This window comes from Anabrus simplex, chromosome 2, assembly GCF_040414725.1.
Source record: "Anabrus simplex isolate iqAnaSimp1 chromosome 2, ASM4041472v1, whole genome shotgun sequence".
NCBI lineage: Eukaryota > Metazoa > Arthropoda > Insecta > Orthoptera > Tettigoniidae > Anabrus > Anabrus simplex.
This window is the reverse complement of record NC_090266.1, coordinates 1,102,207,924-1,102,216,618: the sequence shown is the minus strand read 5'-3', so window position 1 is coordinate 1,102,216,618 and position 8,695 is coordinate 1,102,207,924. Positions and strand designations below refer to the sequence as shown.

At 40.8% G+C, this 8,695-nt stretch overlaps 1 pseudogene; it reads right to left on the bottom strand.

Annotated features, from left to right (window-relative positions):
- Positions 1-606: 606 nt before the first annotated feature.
- Positions 607-1,897, bottom strand: LOC137498421 (vacuolar protein sorting-associated protein 26B-like pseudogene; annotated as a pseudogene).
- Positions 1,898-8,695: the final 6,798 nt, after the last annotated feature.

Genomic DNA, 8,695 nt, shown 5'->3' with positions numbered 1-8,695 from the left:
GCTGAAGTAAAAACCTACTCCTAGCCTGCTTACTGTATATTGGCAACATCCTCCATTCCAAGCATTGCCCTGTTTCTCGTTTTGCACGGCTCATGGCTCTTGAAGGACATCACGAATTGTAAGTAAATTATTAGAGGCAATATTAAAATCTTGAACAGTTGCAGAATATATCCTGTTTGCAAATTCCCTTTCATAACCTGTAATAATAATAATAATAATAATAATAATAATAATAATAATAATAATAATAATAATATGGATCACCATTTAACACTGATTTAATGCGAGGTATTTTTTGACACTTCACAGGTCTGAGCCTCATGCTGTCAATGAAGTGATAATAAATAACTGATTCAGTGTGTTAGGTGTAATACTGCACAGCCAACTGTGATTTCTAGTGACTCAGCCTGTTGAGAACCAGGATACTAACTAGAGGAATTAGTCAGTAGGACTGAATTAAAGATTTGCAGGTATAGGGTTGTGAGAATGATGGCTGAAAGAATTACCATTACAACAGAATGATGACCTCAGGGTGGTTTAACATCAAATTGATGACCCCTGTACATGTATCTCAAAATTGGGGTAAAAGTGTGACTACAAGTGAGGACTCAAAAAGTGACTTACATGTGGCCTCTTTCCCCTCAAACAAACAATTAATCCTCAGGTCACTCCTCCCCAACTTCTGCTTCTGTGCCATGTTTCTTTCTTGAAGCAGGATCACCACCTGCACTAACTCTTTCGACTCCATCTTCTCTTTTCATGTCTTCAATTGGCTGTGGGGTGTGTGATTCCACATGGTTATGAGGTGCATCACCTCCACCAACCAAATGAGGCAGTTGAGGTGAGGTGCTGGATGAACTTTGGAGATTCTTACGAGTCTTTTCCCCCTTTCGCCAAAGAGTTATTTCTTGCTGTTTAAAGTAGCGCCGATCCTCTTCATCCATAAGAACAAGGTTAAGATAATAACGAACTGAAAACTTCTTATTGATGTCCCTCATGGTTGGCGTAAGGTCATATCCAGCAAGGAATACCCGAATGGGGATACTCTCCCCTCTTACGGGAGCACCATCCATTATCTCATATTTTGCGATGGTCTCATTCTCAGTGAAAGTGTTAGGACCTGATCCTGTGGTTTCTCTCTTGATTATTGCAATCTCCATGTGCTTTATTTTGATTCGCACCAACAGAAAGTAAATCTTGCCAACGATGACATCTTTCAGGTGGTATTTTGACTTGTTGTATTCAAACTCTATATGAAGACAATCTTCTATGCCAACTTCCATCTTTATACTGTTGTTCATATCTGGATAACACGAGAGAGTATGGACAACAATATCCATCTCTTTCACAACATCGGAAAGGCGACGGACTATTGTCACGCGTAAGAAATATCTTAATCGTACATTTGAACCGGTGTAGGACTCAAATGGCTTTTCTACATTCAGGAACTCAAATTGATATGATGTGTTCTGGATCAATTCTCCAGGGCGTGCCAATTCCTTCACTAAGATGTAAATTCATGCTGATTACCACGATCATAATACAATTCTATCTGGCCAACAAATTCTATTTTCACACCTTGGTGTTCCAATCTTGAACCAGGTTTCTTCAAAGTAACATTCACCTTCCCCGAAACAGTTTCGCCATCATAATAAAGTAAATGCCGTTCTTTTTTTCCTTCTTCAGTTTTAATATCAGCCATCTTCCTCCCATCAGTTCCATCGAGAATAATGTCTATCTCAGCACTCTGGCCAAATCCAAAGAAACTCATGGTATAGTGACGTTACAAAACCTCCAACAGCACAGTTCAAGCTGAGACGAGCAAGAAAACTTTCACATCAAAACACGTCCTTTTCAACACCGAAAAATGTCACTAGTCCCTAAAACATGGCGGACATGTGATCGTAAATAAAGGGTAATGATCTTTGCACGTAGTTATGATGGTATTTATGGACTCTAGTAAGGATGTAAAGGAGAGGGCATATAAGTCTCTGGTAAGACCCCATCTAGAGTATGGTTCCAGTTTATGGGACCCATACCAGGAATACTTCATTCAAGAACTGGAAAAAATCCAAAGAAAAGCAGCTCGATTTGTTCTGGGTGATTTCCGACAAAGAGTAGCGTCACAAAAATGTCGTAAAATTTGGGGTGGGAAGACTTAGAAGAAAGGAGACGACCTGCTCGACTAAGTGGTATGTTCTGAGCTGTCATTGGAGATATGGCGTGGATTGACATCAGTAGACGAATAAGTTTGGGTGGTGTCTTTAAAAGTAAGAAAGATCACAATATGAAGATAAAGCTGGAATTCAAGAGGACAATTGAGGCAAATATTCGTTTATAGGATGCGGAGTTTGGGATTGAAATAACTTACCAGGGGAAATGTTCAATCAATCTCCAATTTCTTTGCAATCATTTAAGGAAAGGCTAGGAAAACAGCAGATAGGGAATCCGCCACCTGGTTGACTGCCCTAAATGCAGATCAGTAATGATTGATTGATTGATTGGATTGGATTGGATTGGATTGGATTGGATTGGATTGAAGACTTTTAGCATGTAGGGCAATGATAAAACAATTCATCTTGAAATGTGCCGAAGTATTCATGGGCCCACTTATAGTATCATTGCACTGAATCCAGTAGTCATCATAATACTTTTTACATAAAATTCGAACTGTTCTTGATTTTTATAGTGTTTATAGTGAACAGTTTATTCTTTTTGGGGTAGTGTTGGCGTCGGTCACTCGGCCATGGCTTGCCAAGCGACCGCTGCTCAGCCTGAAGACCTGCGGATTAAGAGGTGTCATGTGATAAGAATGACGAATCCTCTCGGCCGTTTTCTTGGCTTTCTAGACAGGGGCCGACATCTCACCGTCAGATAGGTCCTCAACTATCTGTAATCGCGTAGGCTAAGTAAACCTCGAACCAGACCTCACATCCAGGTTAAAATCTCTGATCTGACCAGAAAATGAACCCGGGGCCTCCAGGTAAGAGGCCAGGTACGCTTCAAATTATAAAACGACTTCGTACAGAATCACCAGTAAAACTACCAAGAAACATAATTTTTACAATTGTGTAAACGGTCTCATTTTTCGCAATCTCTTGTAGTCCAAATTACACGACATGCAAAGTTTTAATCAAAAACTAAGTTATATTATATGCAAAGTACTTAAAATTTATAAATGAAACTATGTTAAAATTTAACTAGATATTTCATCAGTACTTTCAAAAGCTTGAACACCCTCTCAGCTGAAATAACTACTTCACAGTACTCTTACTTGTCACCGTATGAGCTTACAAGGAATGTAAGTATTAAGATTGAAGGGGGAAGAGGAAAATAATCTTAAGTCCATTAGCGAAACAACTCCCAGGAGAAAACGTACCCTCAGCTGTCTTCCTGACCTTGCCTCAGACAAACAGACCAAACTTATAAATACCAAAAATATTACCGCAGGTCCACATGACACGCACTTCCCCTACTTGTTACAGAGAAACAGACTAAAAAATATTTTATCACGGAAAAGCATAACACCGTACGAGGTATACGAAATTTGGCGCTCTTTTCCGTACAAGAGTCCGTCCAGTTTTTGAGTCAGGAATTGTACACATTGAGAAATACTTAGCGAGCATTGTTGCCATACACATAGCTGTTCACGGAAGAGAAGGATTCTCTGGAATTCTGCAGCTGCTATTTGCTGTGAAGTGGTGTGGACGTAGCTGGACCACATGACCCCATAGCTCACCGCGTTTGTGCAATGTGAACAAAATTCATTGTCCCAATCAACTCCTGGATTGAAAATTGCCTTCTGTTTGTTGTAATGAAATTCATTACTATGTTACATTTGAAAAGCGTTGGCATTATTGCCGTGTCATTTAACAAGCGGATGTAGCGACCGGCTGGGTAAAGTGGTGGGGAGGGCGACAGTTTCCTCACACCACTGTACATGTATATAATTAGTGCGCACACCCATCGCTATTCTATCGATTATATGAGCCAGTGCAGGTAAGTGTCACGTTTCAATGGCATCATGTTTCGATTTCCGCAGCCAGAAAGTTGATTGCATTACTAGAATATTCCACTAATCAAAACCACGGAGTAAACCATCACATCACTTTTAAACTTTTCAGAGTTCATCGTAGGTAAGGGAGTACAATGTGTCTGGTGATGGAGCTCATGATTGTATCGTGGAGAACGAAAACGGAAATTGACTGATATTGAGAGAATATCGATGATCTGTGCACCATTTTCTTCGTTGATTCTTCATCCCTTGGATAAGTCCATTAACAGCTCCCAGAAACTAGGCGTCATTTATGATATATACTAAATAAATGAGGAGTGAGGCTAATATCATGAATATCATGCTACATTATAGAAATACGAGTATTCCATAGTTATAATATTTAGGACTAAACAACTAGTGAGGATGAATTATTGACATAAAATACGTCTATAATTTCGGAACCGTTTTACGGCCGGTGAGCGTTACAAAAATACGGAAAACAGAGCAAGTTTGTGTGTTAATTTGTAACTGTGAGGTCGAATACAGGCACTATATGTAACGTAAAATGCAGAATGGTGCGAATTTGTTAATGAGGTAAACTGTGAATTATAAATATAATTACATTTTTTCCTATAAGCTATGTTTTAAAAGAAAATACTGTTGAACACTTCTTCAAAGTTCGATCATGTGCTGTAGTGAATTTCAACAGAAATATACAAAATGAGATAAAGACTTTGGATGAGTGGTCAGCGTTGAGGCCTTCCGTTCAGAGGGTCCAGGGTTCGATTCCCTGCCTGGTTCGGGATTTTAATCGCCTCTGATTAATTCTTCTGGCTCGGGGACTGGTTTTTGTGTTTGTCCCAACACTTTCCTCTTCATATTCACACAACACATTACACTACCATCCACCACAGAAACAAACAGGCAATAGTGATTACATCCCTCCGTATACGAGGGTTGGGGCAAAAGTTATGGCAACTATTTTTTTTCTTGAAGATACCAATCCGGTTGAAAAATGTGACATATACAGACTAAAGGACAAGGTGTTAACTACATGTGTGGACAACGAATAGCACTGACATATCGCAACACACTAATTTATTACGGTAGTATACGGGGCAATAAGGCCTTCCCGGTGCAAAAGAATGACAACACAGTACACATAAAGTTGACATGACAAACCTGGGCCTAAAGACCCTAAAAGTAGTCCCCTGCTACTGACACCACACGCTGCCAACGATGTGGGAGGCACTGAATACCATCTGCCTCAGCATTTGCCGCACCATGTGTGAATCGGGTCGCCTGTTGGCGCACATTAGCAATGTCCTCTCGTGTAGCAAACCGCCTACCGCGTAGTGGTTCCTTAATCTTCCGAATGAGATCAAAGTAACAGGGTGAAATGTCGGGAGAGTACGGTGGGTGCTCCAATTCTTCCCATCCCCAACGTCGCAGTAGCTACCCTACACACTCTGCTTTATGTGCTTTTGCATTGTCGTGCAGGATTATTGCACTGTCCACAAGATCCGGACGTTTCTTCCGAACGCCACGTCGTACCTGTCGCACCAGGAAGTCCCTTTAGTACTGTGCGGTCACTGTTCTGCCATAAGGAGCAAAGTGGCAAACAATGACACCCCTGACGTCATACGCGATGATCACCATCAATTTGACTGGGGAAGGATTCTGAAGGACCTTCTGCCTCCTTGGTGATCCAGCATGTCACCACTCCGCGGACTGACGTTTCGGTTCTGGTTCATATGCTCTGGCCCAAAATACATCGATGGCGATTATTCGTGACAAGAATTGATCGCCGTCCTGTTGCCAGCGCGCAAGGTGGTCGAAGCATATTGCACAGCGCACCCACCTTTGAACTTCTGTCAGTGCATGCGGTACCCACTGCGATGCGATTTTGCAGCTCATTACGCAATATCCTGCGGACGGTGCGTTTCTCGATGCCACTTGCCCTCTCTAACTCCAGTAGCGCCCATCGTCTGTCTTTATCCAGGAGGTGCTGTATGACGGCAGGTGCCACGTCGGTCCGCACACTGACAGGTCGTCCCGAACGTTGCTCATCACTGGCTGACACACGTCCTTGCTGAAACTTTCCTACCCACCGTGCTACTGTACGGTATGGTAGGGCATTATTCCTAAGGGTTTCCACTAATTAACTGTGACATTACATCGCATTTCTCCAGTGGAGAACAGCTATTTTGATGTAAGAGCGCTGTTCAACACGGGTTACTTCCATCTCGCACGACACTCACCTACTGACTGATTTCACAGCCCTCACTGCTCTACTACCAGCTATCACAGAACCATCTGTTGTTCTGCATACACACTATGCCTGCAGAACTTCCACACGACACATATACGTTTGCGATCCATTTCAAAATCATTCTCACTCCACAGTTAGCTATACAAATGGGTAGTCCAATAATTATTTTAGCAAATCTACTTGTGATCGCGTTCAGCGTGGAAACTTTCCCTTCGAATCCCCGGATCTCTGCTCCGTACAGTAGACCTACCCTAGATTTAACCAATGCATTAAAAACATGTTTATACATTCTGTTCTTTATATCCAAAATATTAACAGCTGACAGTGCACTCACACCCTTTAATTTTGCTCTACTTATTAGTTCTGACCATTTTCTATTTCCACTTATTAACATGCCTAAATACTGTACTCTATTTTATTGTAAATCAATATTTGTAAAACATTCCTTGTTATATATGTAGGCCTATGCCTTATCTGTTAACTGAAAAAAAAAAAAGCTGCCAAGCTGTGATTGTAAAGGGCAGTCCCTCCTTGAGCCACTAGCTCACTGGGACATTCTAAAATAAATAAATAAATAAATAAATAAATAAATAAATAAATAAATAAATAAATAAATAAATAAATAAATAAATAAATTAATTAATTAATTAATTATCATCTTGTTTCATCCACCCAACATTCTTAATTCTTTAAAAATTGATATCCTTTTTTTCTCATACAATTATCTTAGATTCCTGTGCATTAATAACTAAATTTCATTCTTTACAGTGATTTATCACTTAATTTATACTTCCTGCATGCTAGCGGGAGTCACTATGAGCAGAAAGATGTCATCCACAAAAATGAGATCTGGAATATAGGCTACTGATCCTCAAGACTTGGGTAAACCCCAGATTTGAAGGCGTTCGATTGAAAAAGTAAGGTATTCGTGAGAAAAGGGGCCATCGTGATGATAATAGTCTCTCCATTTGGCAAGAAATGTCTGCATTTTTCCCTGAAATAAAAATTAACTGAAAATGACGGAAAGGATGATATAGAATTTCAACCTTTGATTAACATAAAGGAATTTTATGCCTTATGCAGGATTATATAGACATTCTCATGTATACAGTTCTAGGGGTAGATAGAAGGTAAGGGTTATTCTGCCCGAAGGCAGGTCCGAACCTCCGCAGAGGCGTTCCTGAGCCGGAGTTAACGTGCGGTAGGGTGGCCACTTCCTTTCCGCTCCTCCATTCCCTTACCCCCCACCAGCAGCGCGTGGCAACCCATCCAACTCCTGACCACGCCCAATGTTGCTTAACTTCGGAGATCTCACGGGATACGGTGTTTCAACACGGCTACGGCCGTTGGCATCCCGGATAGAAAACCAGGATTAATACTCCTCTCAAACTAGAAGTTGTGTACGGAAATTAATTTAGCTTTTCTGTTATACTGAGTTGTGCTCTTGATTTTAAAGATCTCTAGGTTTATTCTATGAAGGAATTGTATTGGTCATGATAGTGTGTCACCACAGGAAGGGAAGGGTGAATCCCTGGTGGCCTGACCGCAACCCACACACGTCTTGCCTACCCCAGCAATTAGCATTGCGACACACGCCATCTCACCTCGCCTTCCGGGGGCTGTTATCTAGTTTCCAATGACATAATGAACAGTGTATGCGCATTACACGCCAGAGCTGCACACAACCCATTAATCGTGCTGCTCGTAATTCAACAATTTGGCCCGCAGATGGAACCAGCCAAGCTGGGATATACACAGAGTAGCTTGCTGAATTCATGTCACGCACAAGATCTCAATATCCATAAATACAACCACAGGATATGAACGTACTTGTTACAGGGATAAATGTCAGTCATTGATCTCAGTTAAGCTTACTTTTTTTTTTTTTCATTTATTCCTTCCAGCGATGATCGCTTATGCTTCATAGCAGTAGGCCTACATTTCACAGTTCAAAATTTCATTCCAATAAAATACATTTTCTACTCTTTCCGTCATTTAGGCTGAAAACTCATCTCACCTTCCTCGGCAGAGAGCTGTTACATCACCTTGCATATGTGTCACAGAAATCACGATTAACTACAATAGAGGAGTAATATTTGTGTAGTGAGTATGGAGTATGTGAAGTAAAATGGGTTAAGCTGTCCCTGCTTTCGGAGTTCAGGAACAATATTATCACGGCACTTATAGCATAATGTTCTTAATTTTACTGCGAACAGAGATATAAACCATTTTCAATAATAATAATAATAATAATAATAATAATAATAATAATAATAATAATAATAATAATAATAATAATAATAGTAATTGTTACACCGGGCGAGTTGGCCGTGCGCGTAGAGGCGCGCGGCTGTGAGCTTGCATCCGGGAGATAGTAGGTTCGAATCCCACTATCGGCAGCCCTGAAGATGGTTTTCCGTGGTTTC